Source organism: Cibotium barometz, chromosome 60 (genome assembly GCF_041138505.1).
Source record: "Cibotium barometz isolate CiBa-2024 chromosome 60, ASM4113850v1, whole genome shotgun sequence".
Taxonomy (NCBI): domain Eukaryota; kingdom Viridiplantae; phylum Streptophyta; class Polypodiopsida; order Cyatheales; family Cibotiaceae; genus Cibotium; species Cibotium barometz.
The window spans coordinates 26,956,746-26,979,038 of NC_141105.1; the positions used below are offsets into that span (position 1 = coordinate 26,956,746).

The following is a 22,293-nucleotide window of genomic DNA, read 5'->3' on the forward strand; positions in this document are numbered from 1 at the left end:
AAGGAAAGTAGCCACAAGAACCTGTTTGCTTGCAAGGTGGTAGCCACAAGAACCTGTTTGCTTGCAAGGTGGTAGTTAAAAAAAAACACAAAAACAAGGGAGTAACGCATATGGCAACTCCCAAGGATCTTTATTATCTTATTAAGCTTATCACTTACTATTCTTTTGGCTATATTAATGTAGCAGCTGCTCCATGAGTACATATCCATACTCATGTACTAAAGGACATTTGCACTAAAAACTCACTATCGACAACTTCCACGTACATCTTTGGATGGGGGGGCCATGGTGGGTGAAAGCCTAGTCAATGGTACAACCTATCACCTAGAATTTTCTTTCAAATTACAAACCTCTCCAAACGATGCTACCATCTTCACAAATCAATGATCTTCAATCCTTAGTGAAGATATCTATATTAGCCTCACAAGTCAATATAATTCTTTCAATCCTTGCCAATAAGTGGCTACTTCAACTAAAAGCAACACCTTAATAAGAGTCTATTTAACTCAATTCTTGTACTTCATGTATATGTGCTTCATAAGAGCACTCAAATATACATAAAAACATAAAAAGCACATGGAAAGAAGCATGCTGGAATAGGTCCTACTTAACAACATTTGATAAGAATCTTCCCACACAGGGACATCATCGAAGGCCAATTTCTTCAAATGATGAATGTCGCTTCAATGAATCAAATGAGGAACTGAGAATCACCATCTTGTTTTGATGATTATTTTTGCATTCCTCCGATTTCTTCCCTATCTTCTCTCCCATTACTAACGTCTCTTAGTATCCCCACTAACACAAATCACAAGTAACCTTGCTTATGATTGCCAAAAATACGTGAGCAAGAAAAAAAAAACATGCTCACACAAATATAAAAATGCAATCATTCGCAAAAAACCCCACCCCCCACCCCGTTAAGAATTCCCCATAAACCACTAACCTTTTCATTTACTAACTAGCCCTTCTTATTCCTTCCGGAGGAACAAAGACCATTGAAGGTCACTCAACATCAAAGCCATCGACAAAGTTTGTCCATTCTCCCCACACAAAGGTTTTCAACATGATCACGAGGACGTGATCACCATCAAGAAGGGGGGAATGCTAACCTATTCCTAGGGCTAACAAGAACTGCCACCATTATCTTACATTAGGGAGTCAAGGTAGATACACCAAAGGGTCATACATTCAAGATATGAAGCAATGGTGTCCAAAGCTACAACTTGGATGGGCGCCCGTAATGGTGTGACGAAGTATTATGATGCTAAATGCAAAAAGTTACAAGCCTCTTCCACAAAAACCCCTCTACACCATTACCTACCATATGTGTCAACAACGACCGTCTCCAGTAAAGCATCTGCTCATTCAATCCCATCCTCACTAATGAAGTTTGATGCCAAAACCTCGATCAATAGCAATTCCTAAAGAAACCCCCCGTGCAACCATTTAAGAAACTCAAAGGAAAAGCTTCGGAGCCTACGCCTCTTCATCGACAAACCTCACCAAAGGAGACAACCGCATGCTTGACAGCCTCATCTCATCAATAGCCACTCCATAAGATACTTTAGCCTCATCATCATCAAGAATGCACATGAGTCTCAAACCTGCAGCCTCAGCGCCAACCAATGTGAAGGAGGTCCCAAAACCTTCCAATTCCACCAAAAAGAAAACTCCACCAAGACAACCAAAAATAAGGTATCTTAATGGTATCAAGATGTGGGTGGAGAAAGAGCTACTTGTAGCTCAAGGCTACTATGAAGACGCCAATGATAATTGGGTGCCATGACAGTTAAAGCCTCTTCCTCAACGCAGCACTCTCACAGGCCAAGGAAAAATAAAAGTACACAACACCGTCCACAAAAGCTTATGCGAGTTCCTCAAAGAACTCCACCAAGTAAACAAGTGGGTACTAAAAAAATTACTACCAGCACGAGTACTACCAATATAATACCAAAGCTTGGATTCCCAAGCACATCAAAAAGTCCCCTAAGCCTGCACAAAGAAGGAAACCTCATCACCAAAAGCATCAGCCACCACCAATTTATAATGTTCATCAAAGATGGGTGCCTATGCACATGCTTTAACAACAAGGATATTATGAAGGTAATACCATCATATGGTTGCCAAAGTCGAACAACGTGAAGAAAGTCCCACCATCGACTTTAACCCCAACAGCTTCACCTAAAGTTTGACAAGAATGGAAACCCAAACAAGTCACTCAACCACTCTCGTGCATTCAGCACCTACACAAGAGCTTGTGTGTTCAAGCAACCCCAATGGTAACCAACCAGCAATCTTACCTACTGCCTCGACAACATTTGGGCCAAAAATTCAAGACTCAATTCCCACGTATGTAATGGACACTTATGAGCACATCAAAGACAAACTCACGATACTCTTTTCACCCCTCTGGATGTGAAGGGTAAGTGCAGAAGCTATGTGGCAGACATAATAATCTTTTCTCTTAAAAAGGAGAGTAGCCACAAGAACCTGTTTTGTTGGCAAGGTGGTAGTTAAAAAAAAACACACAAAAACAAGGAAGTAACGTATATGGCAACTCACAAGGATCTTCAATATCTTGTTAAGCTTATCGCTTACTATTCTTTTGGCTATATTAGCAGCTGCTCCATGAGTACATATACATACTCATGCACTATTCTTGTTAAGCTTATCGCTTACTATTCTTTTGGCTATATTAGCAGGCTGCTCCATGAGTACATATACATACTCATGCACTAGAGGACATTTACACCAAAACCTCACCATCGATAACATCCAGGTACATCTCTGGATGGGGGGCCATGGTGGGCGAAAGCTTGGTCAATGATACAACCCGTCGCCTAGAATTTTTCTTCAAATTACAAACCTCTCCGAATGACTCTACCATCTTCACAAATCAACAATCTTCAATCCTTAATGAAGATATCTATATTAGCCTCGCAAGTCGACGTAATTCTTTCAATCCTTGCCAACGAGTGGCTACTTCAACTAAAAGCAACACCTTAATAAGAGTCTATTTGACTCAATTCTTGTACTTCATGTATATGTGCTTCATAAGAGCACTCAAATATACATAAAAACATAAAAAGCACATGGGAAGAAGCATGCAGGAACAAGTCCTACTCAACAACATATGACAAGAATCTTCCCACACAAATGGACATCATCGAAGACCAATTTCTTCATCGAAGACCAATTTCTTCAAATGATGAATGTCGCTTCAATAAATCAAATGAGGAACTAAGAATCACCATCTCATTCTGATAATTATGTCTAGGTTTCTCCAGATCCTTCCCTATCTTCTCTCCCATTATTAATATCTCTCAGCATCCCCACTAACACAAATCACATGTAACCTTGCTTATGATTGCTAAAAATAAGTAGGCAAAAAAAAACATGCTCACACAAATATAAAAATGCAATCATTCACAAAAAAACATGCTCACACAAATATAAAAATGCAATCATTCGCAAAAAACCCCATCCCCCACTCCGTTAGGAATTCCCAATAAACTACTAACCTTTTCATTTACTAACTAGCCCTTCTTATTCCTTCCGGAGAAACAAAGACCATTGAAGGTCACTCAACATCAAATCCGTCGATAAAGTTTGTCCATTCTCCCCACAACAACAAGGTGTTCAACGTGATCATGAGGATGCGATCGCCATCAGGAAGGGGGGGAATGTTAACCCATTCCTAGGGCTAACAAGAACTACCACCATTATCTTACATTAAGGAGTCGAGGTAGATACACCAAAGGGTCATACATTGAAGATATGAAGCAATGGTGTCCAAAGCTACAACTTGGACAGGTGCCCGAAAATGGTTCCCCAATAAAGTACTTACCTTTTTATTTACTAACTAGCCCTTCTTATTCCTTCCGGAGAAACAAAGACCATTGAAGGTCACTCAACATCAAAGCGATCGACAAAGTTTGTCCATTCTCCCCACACAAAGGTGTTCAACGCGATCACGAGGATGCGATCGCCATCTCATGAGGGGGAAAATGTTAACCCATTCCTAGGGCTAACAAGAACTACCACCATTATCTTACATCAAGGAGTCAAGGTAGATACACCAAAGGGTCATACATTGAAGATATGAAGCAATGGTGTCCAAAGCTACAACTTGGACAGGCCCGTAATGGTGTGACAGAGTATTTATGGCGATTCTCTCTTCAAGAAGGTGTGGTAGCAACTTAGGATGAAGTCCCAAGTGATGTACTTCATGGATATATTATGAGAGTAGTCATTGTAATAGTATTAGGCCTCTTCTGAGCCTAAAGTGCCCAGCCAACCATAGTTTAAGTGAGTATGAACACTTATGGCCATGTATATAAGTGAATTTCTCTCATAATACAACATACTCTCGCATTGTGAAATAGAGTCTTGCTCTTGCTAATCTCTCTCCCTAATGCATGCTAGTGAGTTTGTGTGAGTGATGTGAGATGAGAGGAGGGACGAGTAACCGTAGTGTAACGCGGCGGTGTGAACGATGTGGCATTGATCACATGTTCCAAGATTGCCCAAGATGAGTTGCTTCAATGCAACTTGTGTCACAAAATACAACTCTACAAATCTTAAGTGTACAAAATGTGCAATTGTCCACAATGTCCTTGAATGTGCTTACATGCTTACAAGCCAAGGCATGAGAGATAGTAACAAATAATACAAAAGATAACATTTCGAAATGGGTAAAAGAACATGCCTTAAACTGGAAACCAAAATAAAAAACAAGACCCTTTAAACTGAAGAAAAACAAGGGACAACAAACTATCGGAACCAAGGTTGAAAAAGGGGATAGGGAAAAGGAGCCTGTGTGGAAGACATAAATCCAAAAGGGGACATAAACCTAAAAGGGGACATAAACCTAAAAGAGCCAAAAGCTACACATGATGCATAAGTATCCACCTCAAAAGCCACCACACACAAACCACAAGACCCATATGTGCGGCAACACAAGATACAAAAGCCTAAAAGAGAATTCGATCTCGTCGCATATGGGCAAACATAATGAAAAACTGACGATTCAAAGAAAGTCAAAAGATGAAACAAGTTCTAGTACGTCGCTAAGTGAGGATGAAACAAACTCTGATTCTTCACTCATTGCACTTCTCATACCAATGCAGAAGCTAGAACCCACCCAACCACCCCAAATTGAAAATCATGATCATATAACATATGTGGAATGCAAAAAGTAAACTTAGGAGAGCATGGTTGAGTGTCTTACAAGATCACCGGCGGTTGTGATTGCACCTAATAATGCCACTTTCCCTTTCAAGAGCAACCCAGAGGAGTACCGCTTTTCCTTTTAAGAGGAAGACATACTCTCTACAGAAGAGTCATTAGAGATAGATTGCATGAATTATGCAGTTGAGAAAGCATGTTAGGAATTCGATGAATCCCTTATGAAATTAAAGCAGTCTCTCAAAACCTCATTTGGAGAAATGCTTTTCTCTCATGGTGAAGCCAACATAACATCAGCACTTGCACCTTTGAGGGCTCAACATGAGTTATACCAAGACACAAAGAGCTCCATAGAACAAGACTGTGAGAATTCACAAGTTTCCAAAGAGACCTCATTTAGAATTGTCAGAGGACCAAGTGTGCCATTGTACACATTGAGTACTCTTGAAAAAGCTGAGAGCCAAAAAGAGCACGAAAGTGAATGGCAATATGAAATCGAAATGAGCTCTGAAGAAGCTGAAACAGAAACTGAAACATCCATGGTTCCTCTTGAAGATTCTATCATGATATGGTTGGATTTCCCTACACGCAATGATGTTAAGCGCAAATGCGCATTGATTAGCCCTTGAGCTAGTCATAACATCATGATGACAATAGACACTTGGGTGTCATTGGGACAACCTAAACTCATCCCTATAGACAATGGTATTGCAAGAGGAGCCAATGGACAAAACATTGAAGTTCTCGCGTTACTTTAGCTATGCTACTCAAACAATCGATGGAGATGTGGAATTTACATTCCATATTATCCTAGATTTCCTTGAGTATGATGTCGAACATGGATACGTGACTCGTTGTATTCAATTGATGAATCCATGCAAATAGTCGCCTTGAACACTCCTGCAAGCATTGTACAATTGCTATTATGGGAGGAAGAGACCTTAGAGAAGCTGGAACTTCCAACATATCTTACTAAAAAGATCCTTAGGATTCTAGTTAGATTGGAACTTTTCAATAAAATCACAACTCAAGCACAACTTTATCCAACATGAGAACACAATCTCATGACCCTCGACGAATTATGGGATTTGTTAGGTCAACCAACACTCACGGTTCATCCTGAAAGAATTTCCTCTACACAAGACTTGAACATGCCATGTTTGGGGTACTTTGAACATACAATTTTGAATATACAATGTATATCGAAGATAACCCCCTTACTTGCAAGTTTTTAGTGGTTGAGTATGTATTGGAAGCAGATTTGATCTTGGGGCATAAATGGACTATTGCTACCCAAGCACCACTGTCCTTTGCAAGCGACAGGGTCATCATGATGGTCAACAACACAAAGTTGACAATACCATACTGCAAGGAAGAGGATCCAACCCTAATGGGTTTCTATGATGCTGAATGCTGAATGCAAAAAGTTACAAGCCTCTTCCACGAAAACCCCTCTATGCAATGACCTACCATTTGTGTCAATGACCCACTCCGATAAAGCATCTACTCCTTCAACCCCATCCTCACCATCAAAGTTTGATGCCAAAACCTCGCAAAATCAACAGCTATTGTTGCTGAAGAAATCTCCCTGCAAAACCATTTATCTCTAACAAGGAACTTAAAGGAAAAGCCCCGGAACTTATGCCTCTTCATCGACAAACCTCACCAAAGGAGACAACCACATGCTCAATAGCCTCATCCATCAATAACCACCCAACGAGAGACTCTAGCCTCATCATCGTCAACAATGCATATGAGTCTCAAACCTGCAGTCTCAACGCCAACCAGGGTCCCAAAACCTTCCAATTCCACCAAAAAGAAAACTCCACCAAGACAACCAAAATCAAGCTATCTTAATTGTATCAAGATGTGGGTAGAGAAGGAGCTACTTGTAGCTCAAGGCTACTACGAATGTGTCAATCAAAATTGGGTGCCATGACATTTAAAGCCTCTTCCTCAACGTAGCACTTAGAGGCCAAGGAAAAATAAAAGTACTCCACAACACCGTCCACAAAAGCCTATGCGAGTTCCTCAAAAAAGAACTCCACCAAGTCAACAAGTGTGGGTACCAAAAAGATTACTACAAGCACAACGGTACTACCAAGATAATACCGAAGCTTGGATTCCCAAGCACATCAAAAAGTCCCCTAAGCTTGCACAAAGAAGTAAACCTCACCACCAAAAGCATTAACCACCAATTTATAATGTTCATGAAAGATGGGTGCCTATGCACGTGAGGATATTATGAAGGTAATACCGTTATATGGTTGCCAAAGTTGAACAACATGAAGAAAGCCTCACCACCGATTTCAACCCCAACAGCTTCACCTAAAGTTCGACAAGAATGGAAACCCAAGCAACACCAAGCAAGTCACTCAACCACTCTCGTGCATTCAACACCTACACAAGAGCTTGTGTGTTTAAGGAACCCCAATGGTAACCAACCAGTAGTCTTGCCTACCGCCTCGACAACATTTGAGCCAAAAATTCAAGAATTGATCCCCACGTCTGCAACGGCGGAGACTTATGACCGCATATCAAAGACAAACTTACAATACTATTTTCACCCCTCTGGATGTGAAGCATAAGTGCAAAAGCTACGCAAGAGACATAAGAACCTTTTCTCTCAAAAAGGAGAGTAGCCACAAGAACCTGTTGACAAGGTGGTAGTTTTAAAAAAAATACAAAAACAAGGGAGTAACACATATGGCAGCTCCCAAGGATCTTCAATATCTTGTTAAGCTTATCACTTACTATACTTTTGGCTATATTAATGTAGCAGCTACTCCATGAGTACATATCTATACTTATGCACTAGATGACATTTGCACCAAAACCTCACCATCGACAACTTCCACATACATCTCTGGATGGGGGGGCCATGGTGGGCAAAAGCCTAGTCAATGGTATAACCCATTGCCAGGAATTTTCCTTTAGATTACGAACCTCTCCAAACGACGCTACAATCTCCACAAATCAATGATCTTCAATCCTTAATGAAGATATCTATATTAGCCTCCCAAGTCGACGTAATTCTTTCAATCCTTGCCAACCGACGTAAATAGTAGTGAATATCTAACTAAACAATGGAATAAAGGTGGAGGTAAAATGTAAAAGCCATCTCTTGTTCATCCACATAATAAATCCCAAACAATGGAATAAAGGTGGAGGTAAAATGTAAAAGCCATCTCTAGTCCATTCACATAATCAATCCCATCAGTGATTATCAACGTTGTTGTGGTTTTATTGAACCTTAAGGCTTTTACACATCAACATGCACCTCCACACGGATGTATGCTAAGCTAATCAATCCCATATGTGATTATCAATGTTGTTGTGATTTTATTGAACCTTAAGGCTTTTACACATTAACATGCACCTCCATCCGGATGCACTAAGCCATCCGATTGCTTGGACATTGCTTGGACATGCCTCCTTTGCAACATTTATTTCAGTGTAAATGCCTCCTCAACTAAGTTGGACTCCATGTAAAGCCCACGTTTATGGATTTCATTGGCAGAAGGAAGGCTGGAAAAGCCATGTGTGAGCATGGAAGCTCCAATAAGGTGTTCTCCACCACTAACATTAGCATTGAATACTTCTCGCCATATAGTAACTATAAAAGGGGTTGAAAGTCGTGACTACACTTGTGGTGCTTCCTCGTGAGTACACTCAAAGAAAGAGACGTGTGTTGTTAAAAAAAGAGACCTATCCATAAGCACAAAATATTCAAAGGGTGCATGTAACCTATGAGTAGTAGCACAATGGATAGGGCACAAGTAGCACATGCCTCTCACAAGTTGCTATGTATTTGCGCGTATGTATGCTTTACAATCCTTGCCAAAAAAGGGTGTATGTAGTAAATGTGTCAAGAAAATAGACATTTTGATGGGATATGCATATCACAATATAGGCAGGATAGATGTGTAAACACGCTTAGTGAATGTTTCATAGTTTTGTTAAGCCATATACTGTCTGATCCATAGTATGTGAAACGCCCATCCACACCGTCCCCCGCCCCGCGACCCACCTTCATGCTCCTCTTAACCCCGTGACCCACCTTCTAACCCCGTTGTAGATCTACGCAGAATTCGAGCGAGCGAAAAGCTATGGCTCAGCCTCTGGTTTCCAAAGTGGCTGTTTTTGCAGAATGGGTGGCGTTGCCCGCGGCCATCGTGGCCGCCTACTTCGCCACTCCCAAGCCCCCACCGCGGGAGCACCACCCCAAATGATCCCAGGTAGTTTTGCGTTTCATTTCTTAGCGGTTATCTCTTCCTCCTCTCTCGTCAATTTGCATCCATGGTGATTTGGTTCTGTGTCCGGTTTCATGTTGCTTGTTCTTGTTTTTAAGAAGATCACCCCACCCACATCCCCACACCCACACACAAGGCACATATTGTGGAAGAGCTCGTAAAGCATGCAAACGAGCACATTCTTTCCACGAGACTGCCATTTGCCGACAATGTCAACAAACTGGCGGACAACAGCAAGGTGCAGTACTGTAGTTTCACCATTGATCTTTGATGCTAACCAATTTGGAGATTCCCCTCTTTCCCCTTGCAAACCCATTGTCAACGATTGTAGACAATATATCAATAATAAACCCACAAGTCACTTATATAGTGATTTATAATGCTATAACAAACCAACTAGTCATAAATAGCCAGTAACTATGGTTTTACTAATAAAACCCCTTAGCCACCTGTCTCAGCCTGCTTTCCCTAATCCGAGGGCTGCCCTAACCCTGCCAGCAAAGTTCTTCCGGATGACAGAGTGGGTGTGTGCAAAGTTCTTCCGGATGCCAGCAAAAGAATTCTAGACCAGAGACTCCCGTCATGGAATTGGCAGATGGGAGTGACCCTGTTGGAACTTGCTCGTTAGGGTTAGTAATAGCAAGACACTCACAGTAGAGCTCAAAACACAGCGAGAGAGGCACACAACTTGATGATGATTACCAAGTAGCAAAGAATAAGTACACCCCAAATAATAAGCGTTAGAGGGTGTTCACATGCACGGGAAAAAAACCTCCTAAAGAGGAAAAACATGCCCCGGCTAGTCCTAGAGTGTTCACACACTGCCCATGACAGAGATGTCTACAAACCTCCTTGGCGTGATGTCTTGAACATGTACAAGGATCTGGAAGATCAATCCGCAAAAGCCGAACTTAGAGCTTTCTCCCTGACATAATGGCAATGCACCTCAATGTGCTTCGTGTGAGCATGAAACACAGGGTTCCTCGCAATTGCCAATGCGCTCTGAGAGTCAGGGTAGATAGGAGTGGAGGGCTGCTGTCCAACATTACGATTTGCCAAAAGGCGTCGCAAAACGTTGACTGAAATCTGAAATTCAGAATCCTCCTCAAGTACCAAACTGTCTCCAAAGCCACAATCCAAACAAGAAACCCCCTCTGCAAGTGATCTGTGTCCATTGGAGAAGAAAACATAGCCAAACAAGGGGCTACAAACCTGAAAATTTAGGTCAACTAGTGTCCACACCTCCTATGAGGAAAAACACTGAAGAGAAGGTACCTTAGGGTCCAATAGATGAAGCCCAGTTGAAGGTAGAGCTACCAGCAAGATCGGTTCAGAAAAAACGCAGCAACCATGGCTGCAAATCTGAAAATGCAGAGGTATAAGGGGCTGTAGAACAGGCTGAATATGGAAACGCTGAAGCCACAGATCAAGAATTGCTGCAAAGAACAATTAGGGGGGGGAGGGATGGCACAAGATAACCAGAAGGGATAGGCAAAAGGGAGCCCAGAGAGCTCCAAGATCAGGGCTGGGAAAGCAAGCCCAAACAAGCCAAAAAACGCAGCCTGTTTGGGACAGCTATGTTGCTGTCCAGACCTGAAAAAAAATCGCATGAGAATGTTAGAAGTCATCTCCTGTCTATTTGTATACACCAGGGCCTTTGTTGTGGGTGTGCCCGCCCTTATCAGGTGTTTTATCATTTTTCTTCACTCCCCGTATTTTTCCCCTATTTTTTCTATTTTTCTGAGGCTTGGGAGGGCTGCCAGAGGGTGCCAAGAGCAGTACAGTGCTGGCCGACTAGATGTTTATCAGTCGAGGCACTCTTGCTGCTGGCCGACTGGTTTTGATCAGTTTTGGGCACCAGATTGCTGGCCGACTGCATTAATGCAGTCGTGGACCTTTTTATCAGTCGTGGGCTTGTCTTTATGCTGGCCGACTGCCCTCTAGGGAGGTATATATAGGTCCTCAGCCCCCATACCTCATTTGTATCATATTTGGGATCTTCTTGTGTATATCAGAGCAGAGTTACACGCCTACATCTCTCTCTCTCTCTCTCTTGTGCTGTTTTTCTGCCTGCGTTTTTTGCTCTTGTGTTCCCAGACCTGGTCATCATCTCCGCTGCATATTCTGACATGGTATCAAAGCCCTAGGCTCTAGATAGGTCTTGGGATTTGTGTGAGCAAGAGGGGGACTGTTTTGTGGCTGATTGGTGGACTGTTTTGGGCTGATCGGGAAGAGGAGAAGCAAGAGGAAGGCGGGCTGATTTGTTGGACAGCCACTTGCAGGTTTTAGTTCTTCTTTGTTCCCACCCACCCACCCTTTTTAGAGTACATCCCCGCTATGGCAGATCTGTTTGAGATGGCCGAGAGACATGTGAAGATCCCGACACTCCCCACGTTCCCGGTGGACCGTCAGTTGGACGGGAGCAACTACGGCATATGGAAGGTGATAATGGAATCCGTTCTGGAGTCTTACGACCTCGCCGATTTTGTCGTTGTTGGTGTTCCACGGCCGGAAGTAGAGGAAGGGGAGTTACCGTCAACCCGAAAGGACCGGGAGGCCCAGACACAGATGTGGGATCGTGTCAACGCCAGGGTCGGTTCGTTTATTTTCCTCAACTGCACACCACAGGTAATCAATCATGTAAAGCATATGACGCTGGCCAGAGGTATATGGCAGCATTTAGCCTCACTTTACAACAGGGTATCGCCCATGAAGAGGATTTTCTTGGAAGTACAGATGCGGGTTATGAGCCCTGCAAAGTCGTCGACGATGCGGGAGCATGTTAACAAGCTGCAGGCTCTTCAGTAGGAAGTTCTTCAGGCTGGGAAGGAGATATCGTCAGAGGACATGGCCATAACGTTGCTGTCACATTTGCCCTCTTCGTACTCAGCATTTTACTCGTCTTTGATTACCAGTGGCAGGCTCAGCACCATCACGTGGGAGGAGCTTGTGCCCATGGTCCTGGACCAGGAGGAACGATTCACGAACCCTCCTTAGGGTGGAGGTTTGGAGGCCTTAACTGGCCAACGGTCGAAAGGCCGTAACTCGGGCAAAGGGAAGGCTTCATCAGAGAAGTCTTCTGAGAAGAAGTCCGACGCTGACCGCGAGAAACTGAAGGCAGAGAGGACCTGTAATGATTGTGGCGAGAAAGGCCACTACTGGAGGCAGTGTCCCAAGCGGAAGACCGAGAAGGGTGAAGATTCCTCAGCAGCAATCATGAAGACTCCGGCTTTTGTGCACCTGGAGGTGATGGACACCGATGTTTCATTTTCTTCAGGCAGGGAGGAGATTGGAGGACTCGCCGCAACGGATACTCGGGAGTGGATTCTCGATAGTGGTGCTTCCAGGCACATGACTCCTTCCCGTTCCGGGATCTCTGCAGGTATTCTGGTCATATTCTTACTGGGGATACGTCCACTATCCCAGTTCACAGTGAGGGCAGGATGGAGATAGTTCCCGATGGCAGAGGAGGGAAGCATTCTTCCCAGGTGTTGTATGTTCCGGCACTTGGTTTTCATCTGTTGTCAGTGCATCAGGTTTGCAAGACTGGCATACGGGTGGAGTTTGATGAGCATTTTGTTGCTCTCCGGGACAAAGCAACAGGCCAGGTAGTTTGGGAAGGTGGAGTGGAGAATGGAGTTTACAGGCTTTCAGCACTCTCTCTCCCAGGTCCTCAAGATTGTGATGAGTGGCAGTCTTGTAATGGCTACTCAAGTGTGGATACGTTGCAGGAGCGGGCTTTCCGAGACCAGATGGTGGATAGCTTGCCAATAGATGGCAGCAGTTGGCAGGAACTTTCCAGTATTGATGTTGGTTGTTCTTGTGTTCGTGAGTCAAAGGAAGCTGAACAGGTCACTTATGCTCTGATGTCTCGTCGTGTTCTTGATGAGCCAGTTGAGCTCTTGGTTGCAGATGTCTCTTTGGGAGGCAGGATTGCGTTTCCTGTGGTTTCTGCGGCATGCGAAGGATCATGGACTCTTGTACACAAGAGGGGGATTGTTGGATGGAGTCCGACTCCGCGGTTGGAGTGACTCAGTTTGGGGAGGAGATTCGGACACGAGGGGATCTACTTATGGCCCAGGAGCAGTTTTACGGAGCAGGAGGAGGTTGCATGGCAGGTTTGGGCTTCCACTGGAGGAACCCATGGTCATCCAGAGGCACTTTGTTCGCAAACAGATCGTTGCTGATGACATCTTGCTGGAGTTCTGTTCGACGGAGGACAGTACGGTGGACCTCTTCACGAAGTCGCTCTCAGGATTTGCTCAAGCGGCACCCCAGCTCCCAGTGGTTGGTTACACAGCCAGGAGCTGAGAGGGGGTGTTAGAAGTCATCTCCTGTCTATTTGTATACACCAGGGCCTTTGTTGTGGGTGTGCCCGCCCTTAGCAGGTGTTTTATCATTTTTCCTCACTCCTCGTATTTTTCCCCTATTTTTCCCATTTTTTCTGAGGCTTGGGAGGGCTGCCAGAGGGTGCCAAGAGCAGTACAGTGCTGGCCGACTGGATGTTTATCAGTCGTGGGCACTCTTGCTGCTGGCCGACTGGTTTTGATCAGTTTTGGGCACCAGATTGCTGACCGACTGCATTAATGCAGTCGTGGACCTTTTTATCAGTCGTGGGCTTTTCTTTATGCTGGCCGACTGCCCTCTAGGGAGGTATATATAGGTCCTCAGCCCCCATACCTCATTTGTATCATATTCGGGATCTTCTTGTGTATATCAGAGCAGAGTTACACGCCTACATCTCTCTCTCTCTTGTGCTGTTTTTCTGCCTGCGTTTTTTGCTCTTGTGTTCCCAGATCTGGTCATCATCTCCGCTGCGTATTCTGACAGGGAACCCCTGGAAGGTGCCGCCAAGATGGGCAGGTATGCTGTCCAGAAAAACGCCCCTGTCAGGCTGCCTAAAGGCTGAAAACTGATGCCCTGAAGAGAGGAAGCTACAGGCCACTGAATGGGTATCAAATCAGCCCTTGAAGAAACGCAAGCTTCAACGCATGAACACAAAAACGCAGATCTGTCCCGGAAAAGCGCAGATATGAAGAGGCAGAGGAGGGAGCATCCAACGTTGAAAATCACCGGCGCTCTGATACCATGATAGAATGTGCAGCGGAAGAAGGGAAAGTGGAAACATAGGAGAGAGAGTGAGAGAGAGAGATGGAGAGGAAACACAAGTGATGATATTGAGAGCAGGTTCTCACCTGTGTTTCCTCTCCAGGTTCTCACCTGTGTTTCCTCTCCATCTCTCTCTCTCACTCTCTCTCTTGTGTTTCCACTTTCCCTTCTTCCGCTGCACATTCTATCAGGGTTCACGAGGTCTTGTGAAGGGAAGGTGGGTGGGAAAAAAAGAAGAAGAAGAGGCTGCAAATAGAATGCAAGGTGGCTGTCCAACAGTGATGGTTGCCTTCTACCCGATCTCTAAGTCCTGTACAGCCCAAAACAGTCTCCAATCAGCACCTAAATTAGTAAACCCTCGACGTCTCACTGTCTCCAAGCTTCAAGCCACCTGGGGCTCTGATACCATGTTAGAATGCACAGCGGAAATGAAGACAACTACTGTATAGAGCAATACACAGATGCAAGAGAGAGAAGATAGTGTAACTCTGCTATATATACACCAAGAAATCTAGGAGTGCTCAATGACAAGTGTGGGGGCAAGGGGCCATTTTATATGGCCCCAGGGTGCTGGTCGGCCAGCACTAAAACAGCCAACAGCAGCCCCACGCACCTGATCCAGCCCAGTCGGCCAGCATATGGCAGTCGGCCATCAAATCAGCAGTCGGCCAGGGTAGAGCAACAGGTCGAGGATGCAATCTTCTTAATACAGCTTTCTTTCTTTCTTTCTTTCTCTCTCCCCTCTCCCGCACACACTCAAGTCTCTCTCTCTCTCTCTCTCTCTCTCCCCCTCCCGCAAAATTGAAACTAAAGGTTGTATAGTATTAGTAAGTGCTTTAGTGTTCATTGATGAATCTTCAAACTTCATCAGTATTCACTACGTTTGGAATCTTTTCAGCACGTTTTCCAAACGTACTAAACGTATCGTTCACTACGTTTGGAACCACCTTGGTCACCTGTATACAAGGTAGTTGAGGGAAAGTAGGGTAACGGAAATGGGAACAGAGACCACAATTCCCAAGGGGGAGAAATGGAAATGTAAACACCATATTAACAAAGAGAGTTGAAGAAGGAAAGGGGTGAAAGTTCATGGTTGTTTGTACTTAGATATGATGGGCATGAATTTTAAGGTTTATGATAAAGAAAGGGGTAGAAAAGGGATATGAGTGAATGTGATGAATATCTTACACATGAAGCTTGATTTGGGTGCAAAAAACTCCTAAATGTGGTGGAGTGAAACGGCAATCCAAAACGTTTCCTCTGGCAGCTGAAACATTTCATCCAGCCAGCTGTTTCGGAGTCATCGAAACATTTTGGTGACTGGAATGTGTTCCAGCCCCCTACTTGTCATGAACCCGTCTCAACCCTCCTGAGGAGCGGTTACTGCCGTTTCACGTAACTATGATATACAATGACCAACCTCTGCCCTATCTTAAAAGGCCTAATTTCTGAATCCATAATAGAAGGCTAATCCTGGGGATCTGAAAGGCCATAACTATCCTTTCCACCAGTCATGCACTATATCATGAGGTGATTTTCTTTATAGAATTGCTTCCTATTTCAATGGTTCTGCTGAACTGTGTGACTTGCCTGGGGCTTGTTGGCTGCCCAAACTGGCTTAAAACCTGGTCCAAACTGGGTGCCTAGCTGCACATTCCCTGGCTGGTCTGATTCTCATAAACTTGGGCTGTCTGTATTGCTCCTTTTGTTTCTTGCTCTGCACTCGTGGGCCAATGCCTCTGGGATTTGACAGATCCCCTCCTCACACTACATTTTCTTACACTCTCATGGCTGTTGTTTCTTAATCATTAGAGCTTACAAATTGGCTCGAGCTCTGGTAAATCTCAACCCTACTATGCCCTAGTAGACATTGCACATGTATTGTGTGACTGTGCTTTCATTATCTTGTCTTGAGTATAAAAAAATAGGAGCTGACATTTAACATGGTTGCATGCAGGTGCTTTCAGGGACAATGTGCCACTTGCTGTTAGTTTTTGTCGTCACATTTTCACGGGTGTGCGGATTATATCTAATGATAAGCCATATAGATGACGTGTGAACTTCATTCCAGTTTGGAATGAATCTGGATGTTTGATTGTTCTTAACAAGTCTCAGGTGTTAAATGTAGTTGTTACAGAGTCTAAGCTGAAGTTTTTTTTTTGGGCAAATTTTCTGACAATTATATTTGCTATATGCTTGTCACTTGAGTGGGCTATCTTGTAATCATGGAATTTCATATTTTTATGATTAAGCATGTCATATGAAAACTGCTTGGGTTGGTGAATAGTGCCTCCTCCTCCTCCTCCCCCCCCCCCCCCCCCAACAAAATATATAAATAAAAATTAAAAATCATGTGCTTGTGTTGGTGTGTGGTTTACGCATCAGGCTGGTAATCAAAAGATCCCCAGACGCCATTCCTTGGGCATTGGTCCCATCACATGGATATGGATCATATGTGGTTGAATGGTTTGGCTATGATGCTTGAAGACTCTCTCTCTCTCTCTCTCTCTCTCTCTCTATATATATATATATATATATATATATATATATATATATATATATATATATATATCTCACACACACACACACACACACACACACTTAAAACACACGCACATGTGGAATGGTTGGGTTTGGACACTAGGTTGCTTATCTTGAGAGATTGGGAGCACAATTGGGGTGCACACTACATCTAATCTTCTACTCTCTTAACCGAACCATGTGGACAACCATTGATGGAACAGCTAGACTTCTCTCTCAATGTCAGGCTGCTCCTACCACTATGTGAGGTACTGCTCTTGGGGAGAGCAAGAGCTCGAGGCTAATTGTTGCTGCTGGAGGGGCTCGTTGCTGCAACCATAAAAGGCCTTCGTTGTCATAAGGTGAGCTCTTGCTTTTGATACAGTGTTGGTGCTTGATGTAAGGTATGGAAGGCTCCTTCACTAGTGAGGGTCATAAGGGTGTGTGAAGCCTAGGCATTTATGGTTGTTGCCAAGAGTTTAATGCTACAGTTTGATTGTGTATGCTTTTGCCTCTCTCTCTCTCTCTCTCTCTCTCTCTTTTGAGTCCCCATGAGTGCTTTTGTATCCATGTAATGGCTAGAAGATCTTGTTGTGCAAGAGTGGCAAGAACAACTAGGTTGTGATACAGTGTTGGAGCATACTTTTGCTTTTGATGTTGGCCGGCCATGAAGGTGGTGGATATGCTAATGTTGTTATGAAAGCTTAACATGCAGAAGAAACCAAGTGACATAGCCTGCAGCGGCGTACGTGGGCTCGACCACTAGTAGGGTCCGGGCATTGGAGCATGACCGGCGTGAGCTAGTGGGGTTGGGGTGAGGATACCCCAGTCGGAGTGCTGGCTAGCCATAGAGCTAGGCGGCTAGGTGACCAGACGGCCGGGCTAATGTGGACGATAGGCCACATATTGGTGGGAGGTGTGTGTAACCGCACCATTCTTATCCTCTGTGGTTGGGCGGTGAACATTCTTCTCTCTGTATATTTATATCTCTTAGTTACATAGTAGAATCTGTCACGGCACGCCCCGTTGGGCTTACAATGGTATCAGAGTCCTCGAAAAAACTTTCTTGGGGTGACAAAGCTATATCGAGAGAAGAGGGAAAACAAGGGCCTAATGAAGGAAACAATTAGCAGGCCGATCCAGGACTTCAGGATGGGAACCAGAACCGTTGACCTAGTACTCATGAGACCACGGCCATGTCATTAGCAAAGTACCATGACTTTCAACAGTTAAGACGATTTCTCAAAGATGAATTCCTTGCTTGGAGAGACAAGAAGGAATAGGACCAAAGAAGGGCCCAAATGTTTGAAGATTTCATCAAGGATCAAGTCACCGAAGTTGAAGGAGTTGAAGTTGCGAAAGCTTATCTTCGGGCTAAAGGAGTCACCATTGCAAAAGGATCTAGAGCCACCCATTCCATTTCTCGTGGACGAGATATGGATGCTATTCTTAGGCCCCCTCTCTCGGATGCAGCATCTTCGGGTCAAGTAAGGGAAAGGAAGGCAAAGGAACCTTCATCAACCGGCAAGATGGACTTCAAGCTAGGAGAGAAGAGCATCAAGTTTGATGCTTTTCATGAAAAATGGGATATACGAAAAGTATTATTTTTGGTTAAGCATTGTGATGCTGCTTTTGAAGAAGACTATTACTCTGAAAAGTCAAAGCTTCGCATGGTTTGCATGCATTTAAAGAATGCCGCCTTGAATTGGTGGCTAAAAGTAGTACAAGAAGGGACCAAGCCAAAGACTATGTTCAACAAGAAGTTTTTACTCACAAACTTTGAAGCAGATGTGCAGAAGGAATGGGATGAGGTAAAACAGAAAGTTGGTGAGAATGTGGTATTATACCTTAACACTAGTTTGGTACCAAAAAAGGACACTTAAGTGTCTTTTTTCGGACGATGCAAATAAAATGCTACTTGCGCTAGGAAAGACATTCAAAATCCTTCTTGAGGAGTTTGAATGTGTGACCTAGTGTGTCTTTAAAAAATGTAACCTTGCAATTTGGATGCTGGCACGATAAGGAATTACACCCATAAATAGGACTTGCATGAGACTGTAACTCAGGTTTGAGAAAACCGCCTTATAAGCTTAGAGAAAAAAATCACTAAGCCTTGTGATAAATTCTAAGTAATTATTTCGTATTTGTGTCAAAGATTTTGCCAAGTTTCACATGAAATAAAATTCAATTGAGAGTGTCTAAAATAGTGTGTGTTTGATACACTACTTTTTAGCATCAATTTGTATCCAAACCAATACATGGTTTTAATGTGTTTGCAAGTTTTTTAAGGTGATACAATGCTTACTCTATCCATTGAGATCTTAAAGTTATTTGTAAAAGCCCCTTAGTAAGCTACAAATATTAATTGTTTCAAAATGTCAAAATTGCACACAACAAAAATTCTGGATTTAGATTCTTGAGTCATACGCATTACATTCCATAGTAAACTTACAATATTTTGTCTATATAGAATAATTTCGTTAAGGTACATTTTACAAACATAATTTGGGTACTTAAAACCTTTGTTTCATGGTTGTTGAGAGAGAATTTAGAAATTTTGAAAAATGTAGCACGATTGAAAAACTAAGATAGCGCTCAAGTAGCAAGATTTACTTGAGCTTGGGATCCCAAAAAAATATGTATTAACTTGGTTTTGAACTATATAATCATTTTCGATTGCGAATTTGCACTAACATAACCCTAGTTTTATGGAAGTACCTTTGGAAGGTCAAAATTTTTCTCTTTTTTAGCATCTTGGTAATTATGAGATTTTTGTTATAGTTCACAAGTAGCTTAGGAACTAGGACCTAAAGGAGATTGTGTTGTTTTGAAACCCCAAGTTCTACCAATTGACTTTTACAAACATGAAAAACATGATTTATTCAAGAAGTTATAGGCATTTTAGGAGATTTTTGACAAAACAGCTTCAAAATTCAATGAGAATTTCAAGTTAGAGTTTTTTTGTCAAAGTTCTAATATAGCTTGTGTTTTGACATCATGAAAAATTTTCTTTATTTTTTGACTTTTAACTGACCTATGGTTGAAACAAGGTGTAGAAATGTTGTTTTTAGGTTCTCCAAAAAATTCCAAAGTTTTGGTAAGAAACAAGATACTAAAGTGTCCTCAGAACACTTTAGTGTCCAATTACAGAACTAGTGTTAACAACTTTTCAATAGTTTCTTTGAAGTTTACTTCATATACTCCCATTCCTCCATAGGAACCTTAATTGGAGCATAATTCAAAAATTTCTGAAAATCTAGACCCTTAGGCTAAGGTGCACTAATGGAAATGCGTAAGTTTGTGAATGGATTGCAATCGAAGCTTATGTAAGTAGTGTATATGGTTGGACCAAAAACCTTGGAGAAAGCTCAAGACAAAGCTTTGTTAGCCGAGGCCTTGTATATGCCTGGGATGGATGGCAAGACAAAGAACGACAATCGAGATCCCACCTCAAAGGTAGAAGTTTAAAGACCGATCCCCTTCAAGAGCTGAGTCTTACGAGAAGAATGACGGGAGTGGGGACAAACCTCCACTCTTTGGAAGAATATTGTTCCTCAAACAACGTGAAGAATACTCAAATTGTCTCGAAGCCAATGCAAGAAACCAGAGAGATTGGAAGATCAACAAATTGACACTTGCGCCACCAGCACCGCCAGCCAGTAGCGCTGCTGCATACGCTCATTGCTGTGTATCATCTTTACCACTGCCTGCACCTTGCTGCTGTGCGTCGTTGCCAGCCTGCCAACGCCACCACCAGCCGTCGCTGTCTGCAACCAGCGCTGCCAGCCTGGTGTACAGGCCGCCGCCACTTGCTGGGCTGCGCCGTCAGCCACTGTACTGCCAGTGTCGTCATATTGCTGTACTTTCTCCGCTTGGCTGTGTTTTTTTTTAAATTTAATGAAGCTACCACCAGCGCCTAGGGCTATGAGGAGGGAAATGAAGAGAACAAGCATAATTATTGTCGGATTAACATACCTATCTATATTTTGACCTATATTATCCATATCTCATGTGGTATTAAGGTCTTAGTCAATGTCAATAATGTCAAATTGAAGAAGTGAGAGGGTTAGTAAACAAAAATACAAGGAGGTTTGATTGGGTCATCCTTAAGCTAGTCGATTATGGTTACCTCCATGGTAGCTGCGCGTAGCTTTGGCATCTCGGAGCTCTACATATTTTCCCTCAGCTACTTTGTTCTTCTTTGTAGATGCATGCAACTCTTTGGGGACCCCCAAAAAAGATCGTACACTCACCAGGGCGTCCGTACAATGATCGCGCAAGGACCAAAGGCCGACTGTCCACCGTATGGTCCACACGTACCGTGGATATCCATGCTACCTCTGACCAAAAGGGTACATGCGTACCAATCCTTTGCGCGTGTGCACTGCCACCGTACCTTTCCCCAAGCCCATGCAGACCAGTGATCAACACACTTTGACGATACACCGTTCTTTCAACCGTACTTTGCTTAGCGCCCCATCCATACCCCACAGTTATATAAACCCCTGGGGTACTCCATGGCCAGCACGCATTCTTGCGTAGAGTATACCCTGCTCAAGGTCGTACCACCAGCCCGTACCGCCCGTCTGCGCTGCATAGTGTACTTGCTGCAGTACCTGCAGCCGTCCCTTGTAGCCTCCTAATCTGCCAGCTCTCAGATAAGCCCATTTCCAGCCAACCCACCCTTGTGAGGAGAGAGTGTCCTTACCTCTTCTCTCCCCCACCCCCCGTGTGAAGAGACTTACATCAGCAGCCCTCACCCCTCAGCAAAACGTCTTTGCCTTTTCCTTACGGACAACTCACAAATTCTCCTCCCCTATTTGCGTGGACTTTTAAAAGAGGTTTTCTACCTTAGAGGAGAAGGTTCACATGCTGCAGTTTTTGGCCCCTAGAGTGGGCAAACAATCTCAGAATGGAGATCCGACTGAAGCATTATGATCGTTGCATCGAGAACTACAAAGTGACAGTCAAGATGGTCCCATCTCGGAAATGCCAGAATATCGCCTCGCAACAATGAGATTGGAGAAGATGCTCCTAATGCGGCTCCAACCCTCTTGTTGCAAACTCCACAAGGGAACGGTGGCCAGGTTAGCTTGGTTATCTTTTAAAAAGAGTTTTCTTTAATATTAATGTCAATAAATGAAGAAAGAAGATGTGTATCTTTTCCTTTGAAAAAAATGTATGAAGCTACTATTTTAAGTGATGCTGTATTCAATGGTTT

At 43.4% G+C, this 22,293-nt stretch overlaps 1 long non-coding RNA gene across 1 annotated transcript; it reads left to right on the forward strand.

Annotated features, from left to right (window-relative positions):
- The first annotated feature begins 9,202 nt into the window (after positions 1-9,202).
- On the forward strand, positions 9,203-16,836 carry LOC147605186 (uncharacterized). Its single transcript, XR_015265245.1, has 2 exons — positions 9,203-9,428; positions 16,510-16,836. It is a non-coding gene; the product is annotated as an uncharacterized LOC147605186 (long non-coding RNA).
- The last annotated feature ends 5,457 nt before the right edge of the window (positions 16,837-22,293 follow it).